General features: G+C 42.2%; 1 protein-coding gene across 10 annotated transcripts in view; it reads right to left on the bottom strand.

Annotated features, from left to right (window-relative positions):
* NPAS3 (neuronal PAS domain protein 3) overlaps positions 1-19542 on the bottom strand; it is a 678331-nt gene that overhangs the window by 494201 nt on the left and 164588 nt on the right. The gene's annotated exons all lie outside the window — the stretch shown is intronic.

The following is a 19542-nucleotide window of genomic DNA, read 5'->3' as shown; positions in this document are numbered from 1 at the left end:
ACACAACACTATTCCACCAACAATGGGGAACTGTTCCTCCCACTAACACCAATGATGGGGATTATTCTTCTAACTAATACCAATGATGAGACACTATTATTTCCACTAATACCAATGATGGGGCACTAATCCTCCCACTAATACCAATGATGGGGCACTATTCCTCTCACTGACACCAACAATGGGGCATTATTCTTCCCACTGGTACCAACAATGGGGAATTGTTCCTCCCACTAACACCAAAGATGGGGATTATTCTTCCAACTAATACCAATGATGGGACCTTATTCTTACCACTGATACAATGATAGGGCACTATTCGTCCCACTAACACCAACAACAGGGCACTATTCTTCCTACTGACACCAATGATGGGGCACTATTCATACCACTAACACCAACAGGGCACTATTCTTCCTACTGACACCAATGATGAGGCACTATTCCTTCCACTGACACTAATTATGGGACAGTAATCCATCCACTGACACCAATGACGGGGATTGTTTATTTCCTTTTTTTTTAACTTTATTGAAATGTCACAAAATAACACTTGATTCAACTCTAAGCAAAATAGACAAGCAACATTTTGTGATCTGTTGACATTTTTCTGTGTTGCGCTGATTTAAACTGCAGACATGCCAGATTTTTAGCAAACTAACATAAACGCACATTATTGCAGCTCAATGCACCTGGCGTTAACGAGCCTTAAGAAATAAATAATTAGCAATTAACTGTGTATAAGAATGAAAGGACTTACAGTTTAAAGAAGCATTTTAAAGAAGAAATTCTGGTATGGATGTCTTTTCACATAGTTACATTGGTCCACCTTATAGGGGGCAGTGATGTAAGCCTCTCCACCTCCTTCAATCAGAGAATGCTTTGCATTCATTAAGAAAATGCAAAGCATTCCTAGAATGGCTCTGAGGGCAACCACCCTGTTCACAATGCAGCAGGGCAGCCGCTTAGCACAGGACCAGGAATCCAGTGAACATCACTTGGGTAGTGGTGTCTACTACAGTGATTTCCATGGTACTGTATATGCATAGTTACATTGGTCAAAGTTGATGTAACTGTAAAAATGTCCATACCTGGAATTCCCATCCTCAAGATGTACATAAAATGAAAACATTATCTGAGATACTAGCCAAACTCCAAAATAATGTAAAAGAATGGAAAGAGGGAACATTTTGGGCTTGGAAACTTCAGAAGGGAATTTGTCACTTTACAAGCAAATTTTCCGCTTAGCCTAGTGAATGAAAATTCCCTTTGCAAAGAATACCCAATCATATGCAAAGAAAGGTAAAAACAAAGAAAAAAAAATAATTTTTGCTTGCGCGTGATTGGATGATGGAAGTCACCCAAGTTTCACCTTATTTGCTGGGCTAAAGGGCAATTCCCTTGCAAAGAGAATAGCCTATTTGACTTTGGTAAATCAACCCCACTGAGATTAAATGCTATTACAATTTTATTTACTCAGGCACAATGCAATATATGTGAACTCATAGCCAATCAGAATGTATCTTTTTTTGATTTAATTCCATTGAACTGAAAGCTGACAGGTTGCTATGTGCTATGGCACATTTGCTCACCCTTATTGTTTTTTACATGCCTGTTAAAGACCATTCATCTAGCGCAGGGGTCTCAAACTGGTGACCTTCCAGCTGTTGCGAAACTACAAGTCCCATGAGGCACTGCAAGGCTGACAGTTATAAGCATGAGGCATGACGGGACTTGTAGTTTCGCAAAACTGCTGGAGGGCCACCAGTTTGAGACCCCTGATCTATCCCTTTGGTACCTAAGATACAACATATGCCAAGACGGTTGAAGCCTTGGAAAATAGATGAATCTTCCTCCTGGCTTGTTTTCAGAATATTACCTGTCTGGAAGGTTGTGTTCCTTATCTGACAAAGATGTCTACATTGCCTTACTTGGCACCCTCCCAGTTACTTGTCACACAGAAAGGGTTAACATTTTGATCAGTGGTGGCTCTGATTATACACTGCCCATTACATTGTGTTTTTAGAGCTAGGAGAGGGAGGAGGGAGTGTTAACTACAGAAAGAAAAGCATCCAAGAAGCCATTACAGGGTGACACTTTGCATTGCAGTGACAGATTTGGCCAGACTCCAGCTTTCCATCTGCCAGGCCTTTGATGTCTCTACATTCCTCTACCAAAAAATAAGTCAAGGAGAATACATTTTGGATAGTGAGGCCATCCCTTGTCTTCCTGTTCAACCAACTTACTTTATTCTACCTGAAATCGGGAGTCATGATGTCAGACAATCCACTGCAGTGTACATTCACCCATAATGAATGCATGCCTGTCAATTTATACTCTGTGAAAAACTCTACACAATAAGCATGCGCACAAGTTAATTAATGCAAGGCACGCCATATGTGTGCAAGAGTTTACACATAACAAGAACATGACAATACTCAGAGGACATTATCAATCAAACATTTTAATGGCAGACACCATGGGTTTGATTTACAAACAGCAAATAGACTGTTCATTGTCAATGTGCAAGGTAATCTCCTTTGGGCAGGCCATAGACATTTCGAATCACGGCCAGAACAATGTATGGGCAGGCTGATTGTACCAAGTTGATTAATCAACCTGGGTATGACCAGCCTGCCGGATTTACTTGCGATTACCACTAGTAGCTGCTATAGCCACCAGCAATAATCACTGTCTTCTACCGATAGGGACGGCTCCTCTGCCCCCCCCCCCCCACCGGGAGAATACAATGTCAGCACTGTCTGTGTTGATGGGGGAATCGTGTGGATTTCTTTCCTGCAACCCGTGGCTGGCAACCCTATCTATGGCCTGCCTAAGTTTAGTGAATGTGTTGAAAATGTACTTTGAAAAGAATACCCAATCACATGCAAGGAAAAATATGTACTTTTCTTGCACATTAACGGATGATGGAAGTCAACAGAGCCTCACCAAATTCACTAAGCTAAGGGAAAGCCCCTTGCAAATTGAACGGCCTGTTTGCTTTTAGTAATCCATCCCTAATGGTTAGCTAACTTGAGACTTTGTAGATGTTACAGGCTGTTCGCTTTGCAAGGGAATTTGCTCCAGATCTTAGTGTATAAGTTAAAGTTGTTGTAAAGTCAGAAGGTTTTTTATCTTAATGCATTCTATGCATTAAACTAAAAAGCCTTCTGTGTGCAGCAGCCCCCCTAATACTTACCTGAGGTCCATTTAGATCCAGCGATGTTGTAGGAATGTCTCTGCCGTAAGGGACTCCCCACTTCAGTGGCTGAGACAGCAGCGCAGGGCCATAGGTTCCCGCTGCTGTCAATCAAAGTCAGTCAGCCAATGAGAATAGAAAGGGGGTGGGGCGGGCTGCAGCTCTGTGTCTGAATGGACACAGGGAGCCGTGACTCGGCTCGGGTGCCCCCATAGCAAGCTGCTTGAGGAGGGAGGAGCCAGGAGAGCCGAAGAGGGACCCAAGAAGAGGAGGATCCAGGCTGCTCTGTGCAAATCCACTGAACAGAGGAGGTGAGTATAACATGTTTGTTATTTTTATTAAAAAAAATTAAAAATGAGACTTTACAATCACTTTACCACTTGACAACTGGGCACTTAAACCCTCTTCCTAACCAAACCAATTTTCAGCTTTCAGTGCTCTCACACTTTGAATGACAATTACTCAGTCATACAACACTGTACCCATATGAAATTTTTGTCCTTTTTTTCACACAAATAGAGCTTTCTTTTGGTGTATTTAATCACCGCTGGGTTTTTTATTTTTTGCGCTATAAATGAAAAAAGACCGAAAATTCTGTAAAAAAAAATACATTTTTCTTTGTTTCTGTTATAAAATTTTGCAAATTAGTAATTTTTCATGATAAATTTTAGCCAAATTTTATACTGCTATATATCTTTGGTAAAAAATAATCCAAATCAGTGTATATTATTTGGTCTGTGTGAAAGTTATAGAGTCTACAAGCTATGCTGCCAATCACTGAAAATTGATCACACCTGCACGGTCTATCTCATTTCTTGAGACCCTAATAAGCCAGGACAGTACAAATACCCCCCAAATGACCCCTTTTTGGAAAGTAGACATTCAAAGGTATTTAGAAAGACGCATGGTGAGTTTTTTGAAGTTGTAATTTTTGTCACACAATTTTTAGCAAAATCAAGATTTTTTTTCTTTTTTCACAAAATTGATATATTATCAGGTTATTTCTCACACATAGCATATGCATACCACAAATTACACCCCAAAATACATTCTACTACTCCTCCTGAGTATGGCAATACCACATGTGTGAGACTTTTACACAGCGTGGCCACATACAGAGGTCCAACATGCAGGGAGCACCATCAGGCGTTCGAGAAGCACAAATTACACATTTTTTTTTTACACAAAGTTGTCCATTTATACAATATTTCTAACACAAAGCATGTACATGGCAAAAATGACACCCCAAAATAGATTCTCCTACTCCTCCTGAGTATAACGATACCACATGTGTGAGACTTTTACACAGCCCAGCCACATACAGAGGTCCAACATGCAGGGAGCAACGTTAGGCGTTGTAGGGGCATAAATGTCAAATCTAATTTGACTACCTATTACACTTTGGGGCACTGTAGTGGCATGGATGAGCCATGGATGGGGATGGCTGAGTATGGATGGGATGGCTTTTCTATGGCTGAGTGGGTATGGCTGAGTATGGATGGGATGGCTGGGTCGGGTATGACTGAGTATGGCTGGGTCGGGTATTGCTGAGGCTGGGTATGGCTAAATGGGGATGGGATGGCTGGGTTGGGCTGAGTATGGATGGATGGATGAGTATTGCTGAGTATGGATGGATGGATGAGTATTGCTGAGTAAGGATAGATGGATGAGTATTGATGAGTATGGATGGATAGATGAGTATTGCTGAGCATGGATGAGGATGAATGGCTGAGTATTGCTGATCATGGATGGATGGAAGAGTATTGCTGAGCATGGATGAGTATGGATTGTTGAGCATGGATGGATGGATGAGTATTGCTGAGCATGGATGGATGGATTAGTATTGCTGAGTATGGATGGATGGATGAATATGGATGGCTGAGCCTGGATGGATGAGTATTGCTGAGTATGAATGGATGAGTATTGCTGAGTATGGATGGATGAATGAGTATTGCTGAGGATGGATGAGTATGGATGGATGGATGAGTATTTATGAGTATTGCTGGGATGGATGGATGAGTATTGCTGGGATGGATGAGTATTGCTGGGATGGATGGAGGAGTATTGCTGGGATGGATGGATGGGTATTGATGAGTACTGCTGGGATGGATGAGTATTGATGAGTATTGCTGGGATGGATGAGTATTGATGAGTATTGCTGGGATGGATGAGTATTAATAAGTATTGCTGGGATGGATGAGTATTGATGAGTATTGCTTGAATGGATGAGTATTGCTGGGATGGATGGATTAGTGCAGGAATGGGCACATATCAGCGCTGTGGGCACTACACATCCAGCCCACAGCGCTGCAGCACTTGATCTCTCCCCTTTCTGTACCAATCTGTACAGAGAGGGAGAAAGGAACTGGACGTGACGCTGGTTTGTTTACAAGTGATCGCTCCGTCATTTGATAGAGCGATCACATGGTAAATGGCCACTATCAGCAACCATTTATCGTGGTCCGTGATGTGCCGGGTCCACAGATATTCCCGGGAGCAAGATTCTGGGAGGGCGTCCATGGACTAAGCCGACCGCGCTGCAGCCGTCTTTCAGCTATGGCCCGGTCGGCATGTGCTTAAAGCTCTGCAGACTTCCATCATCCAATAGTGTTAAATTAAAATTTCCTTTTTTTTTTATTTTCCCTTTAAAGGATTGGGTATTCTTTGCAAAGGGAAATTTCACCACATCCACTAATCTCTACGGAAACTTCCACTGCAAAGTGCAACTTCCCTTGCAAAGTGAGCAGCCTTTTGCCTTCAGTAAATCAAACCTCATGGAACTATGATTTGGAATGCCTGTGAACACTTCCTATCTAAAAAGGAGGGTTGAGCGATACAAAAGCTAATAACTGTGATGCATGAGTTGATGGAGAAAATAAAAGCTATTTTTTTAGGTGGGGGTAGGTGCCTCTGGCAGACAAAGTAGGAAATAGTTACACAGATTGACAGATTGGGGTAGGGAGTTCCAGAAGATGGGAGAGGCTCTGTAGAAGTCTTAAAGGTGAGCTTAGGAAGAGGTGACAGGGAAGCTAGGGAGCAGGAGATCGTAGGGGAATTGAAGTGGATGGTTAAGCTGATAGTTTGAGAAAAGGCTGGTGATGTAGCTCTAGGCAGAGTTGTGGATAGCTTTGTATGTTGGTGTTAGTTTTTTTTTTTTTATTTGTTCAATAAGCAAAAGCCAGCGGAGGCGGGTATAGCCCACGTAAAGGTAGGCCAATGAGATGGGAATTGTAAAACTTGAGGCAAAAGATAACCAGGGGGTAAATTAGTAGCCCTGGGATGTTATCTGTTAACAAACTGCTAATTTTGGAGATTAAAGCTGACCGTAGATGGATCGAATTTTGGCCGATTCAGCAGGGACCGGCTAAATTTCAATCTATGGTCGTTCCCATTAAAGAGGAGTCCATCTCCTCTCGAATGGGACTGCTGGTAAGTTTTCTTTCGATCAGCTCATGCAGCCAATCACCTGCAGCACTGATCAGTGTATTCCGACAGCGGATGAGTCCCCAGTGTCAGAAAACAATAATACAGCAGGGAGGATTCCCAAATCGGCCTCGGTTGTGTGGATGGGGAAATCTAGTTGTTTTTTTTAAATGATCCATGTATGGCCAGCTTAAGGTGGCAAGTTTTGGACAAGGATTGGATATGTGTGTGAAGGAGAAGTCCAAGTACAGGATTACACCTAGCACCCTGGTATGAGGGGAGGGACTGATATTTGTGCTATTGATCTTGATGGAAATGTCAAGAGAGGAATCACAAGGGAGAGAAGATATTATGGGCACCGTTTTTGAAAGCTTGAGATTGAGGAAGTGGTGTAACATTCATACTGATATGTCAGTTAGTAAATCAGTGATGAGTGATTGTGGCTGGTTGGAGGGGCCAGCAGGGTGCTGTACATAGCTTCCTAAAAGCATCACAGCAACCTTCCTCAGAACTTCCACCAAGAGCCCTCAGCCTAGATGCAAGCAGTAGGCTTGTACTTGGGAAGAGTTAGGCAAGTATCCAGCTGCTTTGATGAGCGGATGTCAGTCTGAAGGAGTCGGAGTTGCATTTGCATGCAGACCTCCATTGGTAATGGCCTCATGTAATGCTGAACCCACATGATTGAAAGAGCTGAAATCTAACAAATGAAAGGGGCAGGCAATGGACAGAAAGGCTGGGGAGGAAACAGCAAAATGATGCTGTATGTGATCTAATCAGGAAATGAGGCGGGCCCTTTATCTGACTTGCTGCAGTTTCTAATGCACACTGTCAGTAGATCACAGTGTGCAATGAAATTAAAGTATAGGAGAGAAGCATGTACAACTTTTCAACACTGAAAGGAAGGATGGATTTCAGCTTGAACAGACTAGAAAGTTCATTGTTAGAGATTACATACGCTTTAAAGAGACAGTCGTATATTGTCACCCATGACAATCAAATCCACAAAGCCTTTTATTCAACATGTACTCTGCTCACAAAATAATATTATTCAATTCTGTATTAATGGGCCCTGTGAATGAAAATGGTTTTAAGCAAGTAGCAACCAATAATTTAATTTACTTTTCAGGATGGTACTAGAAAAAAAAGAAGATGCTGATTGGTTGGTGTCGGTATTAATACATTCTCCCATAGAACACTTTTTGTACATGAAGTCATGTGAGCTTCCTGAAACTTATAATGGATTAATAAAATCCTAAGGCCGATCTGTGCAACAAACAAGAAAGAAGCCATTTTACTCTTTCACAGCTCTGCATAAATAACTGAAGGAAAGAAAACGGGGCTGTTGCCAGCAGGATGCAGGTTCCAGATGTCTTCTTTCCAGTGAAGATTAGAAGACGGACAATAAAAGGAGGCATTTGACTGGCTGCATTAAACTACTCTGCCATTTTCTTCCTAAAGTTTTATATATATGTATATATTACAAGCCAGGCTATGTTTCTGTTTTCCAAATATATACTATAGATACATATTTATAGATAGATTTTATAACTCATCTAAATTGTACATTTTTATAGGTAAGGCTCAGTCACCTTTTGTATCCTGTGATTGTAGGAAACAATAACGCTAATGATAGGTTATCAGTAATATTATCAGCAAATTTTACCCAATCCAACTAATATTCAAACACTTCAATACATTACAAATGTTACAACACATATCACTGCAGGCGCTCTCTAAAACCCCTATTCACTTACCCTAAACCCACAGTCACATGGCACACTGGGTCCTGAGCCTTCTATCTTTTGCAGGGAGAAAGGTGTTCATGTCGCCCAGCTGCCTGGATGCCATGCACACTTGGCATTGGCTGCCCCAGTGCCCGGGGTTCTTTCAGCATACAGAACACTTTAGTTGCACAAAGAGTCTTTGTCTGCTAAAGCTATGCACATTGCGCTAATTTTATGAATTCTTTCGTGATCACATTTTAATGTACACAGCTTGAATGATGTTTGCACTTTCTTATTAATAAATCCATACGTTGTTTGATCTACGCCATGTGGAAGCCTTCCTTTTGTTTTTTTATAATCATCTTTTACCTACTGCTGGAGAAAAATTCTTTAAAGATACTACACAAGATCAGGAGATTGTGGTTGCCTCCCGGCTTCTAGTTTGGCCTGTTCATCCCATTGCTGAGAGCGAATGTCCGTACCTTTCCACCATTGGAGATCATGACCTGGGACTTGGCTGTCCATATATGATCGTTAGACTCACCGCTGCTGGCGTGTGCGTCCACGCCCTATGGTAAGAGTACCTACCCCTCTCCCTCAGTGGTGGAAGCACAGTCCTGGGTGTTTTAAGAGTACGAGAACATCACCATCTATGCTTTTGGGATTTATTCGATACTCATGTGGAAGAGTACATCTTGACACTCACCATTGATGGACTTTATATTGTAATAAAATGCATTGAGGTTGATTTAACCACTTTCCATCCCAGCGATCGTGAAATGACGTCCGCAGGAGGGATCCCCCATCCTAGGCGGGCATCATATGACGTCCTCGGCTTCCCGGCCGTCTAGGGGGCGCCACTCAGGAGCCGATGCACGTGCCCGGTGGCCGCACTGCCAGATAACAGAGCAGGGCCGTGGATCTGTGTGTGTAAACACACAGATCCACGTCCTGTCAGGTGAGAGGAGACCGATGGTGTGTTCCCAGTACAAAGAAACACCGATCAGTCTCCTACCCTTGTGAGTCCCCTCCCCCTACAGTTAGAATCACTCCCTAGGTAACACATTTAACCCCTTGATCGCCCCCTAGTATTAACCCCTTCCCTGCCAGTGACATTTATACAGTAATCAGTGCATTTTTATAGCACTGATCATTGTATAAATGTGAATGGTCCCAAAATAGTGTAAAAAATGTCCGATATGTCCGTCGCAATGTCACAGTCATGATAAAAATCGCAGATTGCTGCCATTACTAGTAAAAAAAAAAAAATAATAATAAAAATGCCATTAATCTATCCCCTATTTTGTAGATGCTATAACTTTTGCGCAAACCAATCAATATACTCTTATTGTGATTTTTTTTACCAAAAATATGTAGAAGAATACATATTGGCATAAAAAACTGAGGAAAAAAAATTGTTTTTTTAAAAAAAATTGGGATATTTATTATAGCAAAAAGTAAAAAATATTGTGTTTTTTTCAAACTTGTCACTCTTCTTTTGTTTATAGTGCAACAAATAAAAACCGCAGAGGTGATCAAATACCACCAAAAGAAAACTCTATTTGTGGGGGAAAATAATAATAAAAATTCCATTTGGGTACAGTGTTGCATGACCGCACAATTGTCATTCAAAATGTTACAGCGCTGAAAACTGAAAATGGTCCTGGGCAGGAAGGGGGTGAAAATGCCCTGTATTGAAGTAGTTAATTATTCACCAATAATTCACTGGTATATTGTTTACACATATATTTGATTTTTTCATACCTGGTTGGCACTTAAAGGGGTTATAAACCTTCGTGTTTTTTCACCTTAATGCATTCTATGCATTAAGGTGAAAAAACACCTGGCAGTGACCGGGCCTCCTAGCCCCCCTGTTTTACTTACCTGAGCCCCATAATTCTGTTGGCGGTGACGCGCTTTCCCTCTCTCCACGAGGTCCCGGCTCTTGATCGGATAGATTGATAGCAGCGCAGCCATTGGCTCCCGCCACTGTCAATCAAATCCAATGACGCGTGCGCCAGGGGGGCGGGGCTGAGTTCAGCATTCGGTGGCTATGGATGCAAATGCTGGACTCGGGAGGGCGTTCGCAAGGTAATCCCCCGGGAGAGCGCTTCTCGTAGGGGGTTATCAGATGCGGGGAGGAGCCGCGAGAGCCGCCGGGGGACCCCAGAAGAGCAGGTTCCACTCTGTGCAAAACGAGTTACACAGTAGAGGTAAGTATGACATGTTTGTTATTAAAAAAAAAAAAAAAAAGGAACCCTTACAGCCACTTTAATCACTTGATCTCTGGGGTGTCATCGGATAGAGGTACCATATACTAGCACTGGATTTATTGATTAGTGTATGTCTTCATTTGACACTTTACTGCACAATTGATTGTTGTGCATGTTCACCCATTACCCAGTTCATTCCTGGACTACATATGTAGTTGTAGCGCTGCACTTTTTTCCATATCTCTTGTTTACAATTAATCTTACTATGTTATTTATAATTTTTTTTGACTAGTAGCGCAGTCATTTTCTTCTATACTATTCAATAGGGCTTAAATGATAAGGTAAGTTGGACTCAAAAAAAGAACGTCACCCCCCACATATATTTTCTTTCATTCCCATCTTACCTTGTTTGCTGGGTTCTCGTCTATCAACATATTCCCACACCCAGTGAATCCAGCACAGTTCTGCTGTAATGCACCGCTCTGCTGGAGCACACCAGGTCCCATGCTGCCAACTTCTGTTCTTGTGTCATCAGAGAAACAGCTGTCTCCTGCTGGTTGTTGCCCACTGATGATGTTCTGCAGCACATGGTGGTGTAGATTGCCCCAAAACCTAGTCGTAGGAGTATCCCAGGGGCTGCTGACAGTAGGTAGTACGTCATTCTAACCTAGGCAAGGTGGAGGTGCAGGGCCGGACACATCATAAAAGGCATTTCCCCCAAAAAATAATCAAAAGTGGTCGAAAAGTGCGAAAGTCCACTTTTAAGTACTATATCAGGGCTTAATATCATTCATCCCCTATGCCTTCATATTTAAAAAAAATGTTCAGAGCCTACCTTCCATAGCTGCTTCCTTTACATTATAATGTTTTCTCCAACAATAAACAATAAAAGGAGGCATTTGACTGGCTGCATTAAAGTGATACTAAAGCTTCGTTGTTTTTTATTTTTTTTTTATTTTTTTAATAACAAACATGTCATACTTACCTCCACTGTGCAGCTCGTTTTGCACAGAATGGCCCTGAACCTCCTCTTCTGGGGTCCCTCGGCAGCTCTTGCGGATCCTCCCCACATTAGCTAACCCCCAAGGAGAAGCGCTCTCCCGAGGGGGTTACCTTGCGGGTGCGCTCCCGAGTCATTCATTCGGCGTCCATAGAAGCCGAATGTATGACTCACCTCGACCCCCCCCCCCACCCCGGTCATTGGATTTGATTGACAGCAGCGGGAGCCAATGGCTGCGCTGTTATCAATCTATCCAATCAAAGCCGGGACTCTAGCAATACACATCAAACTGAGCATGTCTCCTCCTAGAGCTCTGTACTATCAGCAGATGGCTTGGGGACAGTAAAAGAAGGGGAGGATCAGAGATGAGTATAACAAGCATGCTTTACTGCATATACAGACTGATTTTACCATTGTGGATTTAGTAACACTTTAATGATATGCTAGACTTAGTCTGGCCATTGCCGAGGTCAAAATATAATTGAAATATGGACAGAAGGTGTTCAAAACAAACTAACACAGGACCATAAAAAAGAGAGACATAAGTAAAAGAAGAAAGTGAGAGAGAATGTGAACTATTTTCTATGGTAATCTGCATTCATCCTAAATGTGCATTTTCTGGCTCACAATGAAAAGAGTCATCTGAGCTACATAACCTCTTGATACAGTTAAGATGCACATGCCAGAGGTCTCAAAAGTGCAAATATAATTATCTAAACAATGCATTGCACATACACAATGTCCTAGAGTTGCATATCAGTTCAGGGTTTTCTGTGAAGTGCTAAAAAAATGTTGGCATTATATTTACGTTGCCATAGACATGTAGGCATGATCCGACCGCCCTTTGACATTGATGCTCGCTCCCTAAACATGAATAGTCACATTATGCAACTATTTGTGCTTAGCCTATGAAGAGGAGTGGGGGAGGCTTGCTGCAGACTTAAGAAGAAAACAATACCCGGACTAGCCTCGGCGGGCAGCGCCTGCTGGAGACCCACATACATTAGATCCGTCATCTTTTATTACAGCTATAAATGTACAAATTATCAGAACAATGAAGTTGATCCTTTTTTTTTTCGATAATACGATTAGCAATGAGAATAAATGGAACTTTACTCCAAACATCCACAAAGTCATCACTGTCCTTAAACAAGCAGTGATATGAACGTTGACAGGTTTATTGTTTCTGAACTGGTACACCAAGAAGAAAGCAGAGAATGGCACAGAAGAAAAGGAGAAGACACTAGGTTTGTTGAATGTGAGTGTCCTGCAAGGTACATTCTAATTAGGTTTGAGGCTCCAAGCGCCTCACTAGCATGTTAACTCTGCAACATGACAGCATAATTTGACTTCTTAAAGGATTATGCAAATTACCGCTCATCATTTCATTACAAGACTGGAAGGAAAAAACTGACAGGCAATTTATACATAACACACCTTTCAAATCCCCTACACGTGTAACACCTGGGCCATGTAACTGTGCTCCCGGGACAGTGCGTTCATTACACCGCTACAATCCTAAGAAGCAGAAATTGCTTTGCAGCATAGGAAGAACCTGGCACACAAGAAAATATCCTTAAGAATAATATGCAATTGGTCATGAGAGAGGCATCGTTGGAAAACTTTCCGCCACATTCAGCTGTATTAACACATAGGGCCAGATAAGCTTAGATTGGTAGTTGTGGAAGAATAAGAATAGTCGGATGTGATGTCTTATTCTAGCGCACCGAGTGTCAAACAGAGCTTTATGTCGCAGTGCATATAGTATATTTGGTGCATATTAACCACTGTAAGTGTCTTGTGGAATCATGACACACTACTGCACACTAAAATTGTGCCAACTTATTTTCCATATGATTATTTACTTGGTGTAGATTATAAGACTTTTTGTGCAAAAATGGTTTTTTTTTATATTTTAATTTTCATACTAGATGTATCTTTTATTTCAAACCCTTCAAACTGAAAGCGGAGCTCCACCCTAAAGTGGAACTTCCGCTCATCGGATTCCCCCCCCCCCCTCCGGTGCCACAATTGGCACCTTTCAGGGGGGAGGAGGTGCAGAAACCTGTATAATACAGGTATTTGCACCCACTTCCAGGAATAGCTAGCCACAGATGCCCCCCCTCCCCCCCGTTGTGTTCTGGGAAACACACAGTTCCCACAACACAACGGGGACCAGTGAAGACGCACAGTGCGACTTGCGTATGCGCAGTAGGGAACTGGACAGTGAAGCCGCAATGCTTTAATTCCTGATTCCCTGACCGAGGATGGCGGCGGGGGCAGCCCAGAACCGATCGATTGCTCGTCATCTGCTGCCAACATCGCGGGCACCCTGGACAGGTAAGTGTCCATTTATTAAAAGTCAGCAGCTGCACTATATGTAGCTGCTGGCTTTTAATAATTTTTTTTAAGGTGGACCTCCTCTTGAACTATCATTTGGGTAATGCAAAATGTTGGTTTCCGTGCACCAAATATTTGGTGCGCTGTCAATAGTTTGTCTAGCCCAATAGGGGAGATTTACTAAAACTGGAGCACACAGACTGTAGTGCACTTGTGCATAGTAACCAATCAGCTTCCAGGTTTTATCGTCAACGGTTAATTGAACAAGCTGCAGTTAGAAGCTGATTGGTTTCTATGCACAGCTGCATCTGATTCTGTGTACTCCAGTTTTAGTAAATCTACCCCAATGTGTTACTGGTATGTTGACTGAGCGTTGATTATTAAATAATACAACTAAAAAGTTAACTTGTCTTTAAAATTATATCTTGTGATTTTTCAGGACACTGAGGGGGAGATTTACTAAAACTGGAGCACTCAGAATCTGGTGCAGCTGTGCATGATAGCCAATCAGCTTCTCACTTCAGCTTGTTCTATTAAGCTTTGGCAATAAAACCTGGAAGCTGATTGGTTTCTATGCACAGCGGCACCAGATTTTGCACAATCCGATTTTAGTAAATAACCCCCCTGAGTGTCAGTATAATGGCAGTGAAAAAGAAGTCTACATGAATCTTGGCAGAAACAATCATTTGTAGAGGTTTTGATAAATAGTCTTAAACGGCATGTTGCTGAAGCGCCCTAAAATGTAGAATAGATGAACCGTATGTTGTCTAATGGTAGAGCAGCTCATTGTTGGCCTGTGTGATGTAGTTCTATCCATAGATGCCACAAATCTTGCTGCAGTCTCCTCTTTTTTCCACCATGGTCGTTGTACAATGTATCACTGCAGGCAGAGAGGCTTGAGCCTAGTATTTGACAGGTGTGGGACACACCTAAGCAGTAAAATGGAATGGGTTCAAACTAGTCTCTAAAATTGACTTTACATTCGAAGAATTGACATACCTAAAATAATGAAGAAAGAACACTATTTTAAAACCTTCAAGCACTGCTGCCTACTGCAGACCTGTGCAAACCATTTTTTTAAGTCTACGTGTTTTTAATATGTACATAAACTTATAGAAGGCAGAACAAGCATTACACTAAAATATATGTATATACTAGGAAGGATTCCACAGAAGTTTAGGTTTGATAATGTAAGATTACTAAATCTGCCTTATTTGCATATAAAGCCTGAAGGTAAATGACTGCTCTGGTATATAAAACACACTAGCGTAGATTTTTGCATAAGCATGCCCCTACGTGGGAGCAGTCAATATTGCTGATAGGTTACTCAGCCAACAAGTACTGCAATGTGCGTGAAGCCGTGTCTACTTTCACCATGTCACAGCACTCGGGATGTTTTGGGGCGCTTCAGCAGCACTTTCAGTATTTCCCTGTGCACACGACCGGTTTTTCCATCGGAATACACTCTGAAGGTTTTTCTGACAGAGTTCCGATGGAATTCCGCTCAAGCTGTCTTGCATACACAAGCTAACACCAAATTCCAACCGTCCAGAACGCGGTGACATACAACACATACGACGGGACTAGAAAACGGAAGTTCAATAGCCAGTAGCCAACAGCTTCCGTCTTGTACTTGCTCCAGAGCATACATCATTTTTGGTGCGTCGGAACAGTATACAGACAAGTGTTTTTTCCGATAATAATTTGTTCCGTGGGAAAAATATAGAATATGTTCTCTAAGTCCGTCTGAATTTTCGATGGAAAAAGTCCGATAGGGCATACACATGGTCGGAATATACGATAAAAAGCTCCCATCGGACTCTTTCTGTCGGAAATTCCGCTCGAGTGTACACGGCATAACACCAAAGCTTTGCTCCTTCACCTCATGGGTCATACAGGTTCTCTTTGGGCTCAAAGGAACTCATCCCAATTCAAACAAACAACAAACCAGCTAAACTGAACCATGATCTTATCAGCTTGACTGGTGAGATCATAGTCCCGTTTATAGCAACTCTGAAAATGTGGATATTCTGACTCCTGATGGAGACATCACAACAAATGACACATCCACAAATTACAACTTTTGTGATACTAAAGAGCCACCAACTAATACAAGCAGGGCAGCAGCTGGAACATCCAATGATCACATCAACCTGACTGGAGATACATATTCCTTTTATGACAACTCTACCCTTTATGAAAATGTGAACACTTTGATTCCGGATGGAGAAATCATAACTACTAAAGCGGCCACAAAATACGATTCCAAAAGCATCAACATAAAAGGCAACATGGCGAGTATTTTTTCTCATAGTTATGGCATCCCTTGCTGCGATTCCAGTCATCGTTAACCTTACTACCTTTACATTCATGCCTTGCTGTCTGAACTACAAGTAAAAATCCCACCCGGCAAGTAGCTAAAGTGAATATAAAACACTACACAGTTCATCAGACAGACTATGATCTTCAAAGTATAACTGTTCTAAAAAAATAAACATAAAAAATATTTTTTTTAAAAGACAGCTCTTCTGTCATAACTGCTAAACAGCCAATCTGTACCTGATAGATTACAACATTTTAACACTGATTAGGCAAATCATGACAAGGGAAACTTGTAGTGAGAGAAATACAGGGGTTTCCATTGCTGATTGTCCAACAAAGAAGTTATCAAAGACAATCATTGTCCATCATAGAAGTTATCTGGCTTTTAGGAAGCCATAATAATGCAAAACTCTTGATCTGCCAAGCCAGTACTACAGTAAGTCTTGAAGCCACTAGATCAGCATGACAGGCAGGCATCTTTTTTTTTTTGCCTCATTCCCACGGCTGCTTAGGGCCATACACAGCAAAGAATGTGCATATTTTTGCAGTGTGTAGCACAGGTGGATGCGATCAGACAAGACCAAGAAACCTATACAAATCAAAGACAGGCAGCTGTTCAAAAGTATTCACACATCATGTGGTTGCATGTGGTTGGGGACAAATCAGAGCATGCAGACGGGTTACATCCAGGGCCACTCATCTGTCCCTAACCACCTGTAACCACTTGCTGTACGATTACATTCAAACAGCCTCGGGCACCTGTCATTGATTTGTACAGGCTTGCTGGCCATGGCTGATCGCTTCCACATGTGTTATGTGCCATAAAAATACACCCAATCTTGGTGTATGCCCATGCACAACCTTGTGAATGAGGTCCACCAAAAGAAAGCTCTATTTGTGGGGAAAAAAATTATCAAAATTTCATATAGGTACAGTAATGCATGACCACACAATTGTCATTCAAAGTGTAACAGCGCTGAAAGCTGAAAATTGGTCTGGGCAGGAAGGGGGTGAAAATGCCCTGTATTGAAGTGGTTAAAAAGCCCTCACTGGAACCCACCAGTCTGAGAAACTTAAGACCAATCTTCTTGCTCCCATTCACCTCTCCTAGTCTACAACCGTCTGAGCTCCTACCTCACTGATAACAATCTTCTGGACCCCTTACGGTCTGGCCTTCACTCACTACACTCCACAGTCTGGCCTTCATTCACTACACTCCACAGAAACTGCTCAACTAAGGCTCACTAACGATTTACTAATTGCTAAAACCAATGGCCACTACTCCAAGCTCATACCACTAGACCTTTCTGCTGCCTTTGATACTGTTGACCACCCGCTCCTCCACAAAATACTCCACTCTCTTGGCCTTCAAGGCTATGCTTTTTCCTAGTGCTCCTTCTATCAATCACAGCGTTCTTTCAGTGTCGTCTGAAACTCTGTCTCCTCCTCTCCACTCCTCTTTTTGTAGGGGTCCCCCAAGGTTCTGTCCTTGGACCCCTCCTCTTCTCTATGCACACCTCCTCCCTTAGTCACTTGATAGACTCCCATGGCTTCCAATACCATCTCTATGCTGATGACACCAAAATCTATCTCTCTACTCTCCACCTCACCCCATTAGTCCCCTCTTGCATTACTAACTTATTAACTGACATGGATGTCACGTCACTTCCTCAAACTCAATCTTTCCAAAACTGAGCTCATAAAATATTCCCTCCCACCTGTCCTCTCCCCCTCTCCCCTGACTTCTCCATCAATATTAATAATACAACATTAGTCCCTCCCCAGGGTACTATGTGTAATCATGGACTCTGACCTGTCCTTTCAGCCACAAATCCAATTACTGTCCAAAACTTGTGGACTTCACCTCTGTAACATCTCCAAAATACACCCATTTTACCCGATGAAACCACTAAGCAACCCATTCATTCCTTTGTTACCTCTCGCCTTGGCTTTTGCAACTCACTAGGCCTACCTCTACGCAGGCTATCCCCTTTCAGTCTATCATGTATAGTGCTGCCAGACTCATCCGTCTTACCAACTGCTCAGTGTCTGCCACCCCTCTCTGCCAATCCCTCCACTGGCTTCTGATTGCCCAATGAATACATTTCAAAGTATTAATAACAACATACAGAGCCATCTACAACTCTGCCCCAAATCTTGTCTCAATATATCACCCAAACGGTCCTTTCTACTCCTCCCATGGCCTCCTGCTCTCTAGCTCCCTTTTCTCCTCCCCCTATGCTCATCTCCAGGGCTTCTCCAGAGCCACTCCCATCCCCTGGAACTCCTTACCCCAATCTGTCTGGCTATCTCCTACTCTATCCACATTTAGGCGATCCATGAAATCTAATCTCTTCAGGAAAACATATCCTGCCTTCGGCTAACAACTAAATCTTTTATTTCTCCCATCAGTTCATCCCTTGCAGTTATTACCTTTTGTTCTACTTGCCCTTTCCCATTAGATTGTAAGCAGGGCCCTCCTAACCCTCATCTACTAAATTGTATTGTTGCTGTACTGTCTTCCTTTATGTTGTAAAGTGCTGCGCAAACTGTTGGAGCTATATAAATCAAAAATAATAATACAATTTCATGTGTAAAGTGCTGTGTAATATGATTAGCTAAGTGAAAGATAATATTTGATTGGTTTTCTTTGTACATTTAGCTATTTAGCTTAACTTTGACTAATTGCTACAGGATACTGCACTTTGCACATTGCTTTCTGCCCAGTAGAGTAAAGCTGGCCATACACTCACAGATTTCTTTGGTTTAGCGCGCAGACTGAATGGAAGAATTCTTAACAGATTCCACCATCAACGCTAACAGTGCAGATGGACGAATTCCTCTGACGGCTATTGTATTCTGACAGCTGGCACTGGTGGGTATCAGAGCACTCAAACATCTGACTGGGTGTAGCCACTGTTTGACTGACAATTTTACGTGCGCCTCTTTCGATTTTTGATTGAAGCCTGTCGGTGGGAGAGTGCTGGCAGGGACATGCACAGCACAAATTTTGGCCTGTTCATCAAGAACTGGATGAAATTGTTCAGTGTATGGCCAGCTTGAGCCAATATGTGCCTGTACAGCCCTATGAATCTTAGAAACACTTGTCAATTAACACTATACTTACCAGGTCTGCAAGAAAGCAAACACCAAGAGCGTTCCAGCTGTGAAATCAGCACAAAATGAACAGCAGCAAAACTTGAACGATGCAAATGTCTACTAGACTGCAAACTTCCTTCACTGGGCACGAACAATAGAGTTATGTACACAAATAAATCTGTCTATTTTCCAACAGTAACCAAACTCATGAAGTGCCCCTGT

The sequence above is a fragment of the Aquarana catesbeiana genome, linkage group LG13 (assembly GCF_042186555.1).
Source record: "Aquarana catesbeiana isolate 2022-GZ linkage group LG13, ASM4218655v1, whole genome shotgun sequence".
NCBI lineage: Eukaryota > Metazoa > Chordata > Amphibia > Anura > Ranidae > Aquarana > Aquarana catesbeiana.
This window is presented reverse-complemented; position numbering and strand designations above follow the sequence as displayed.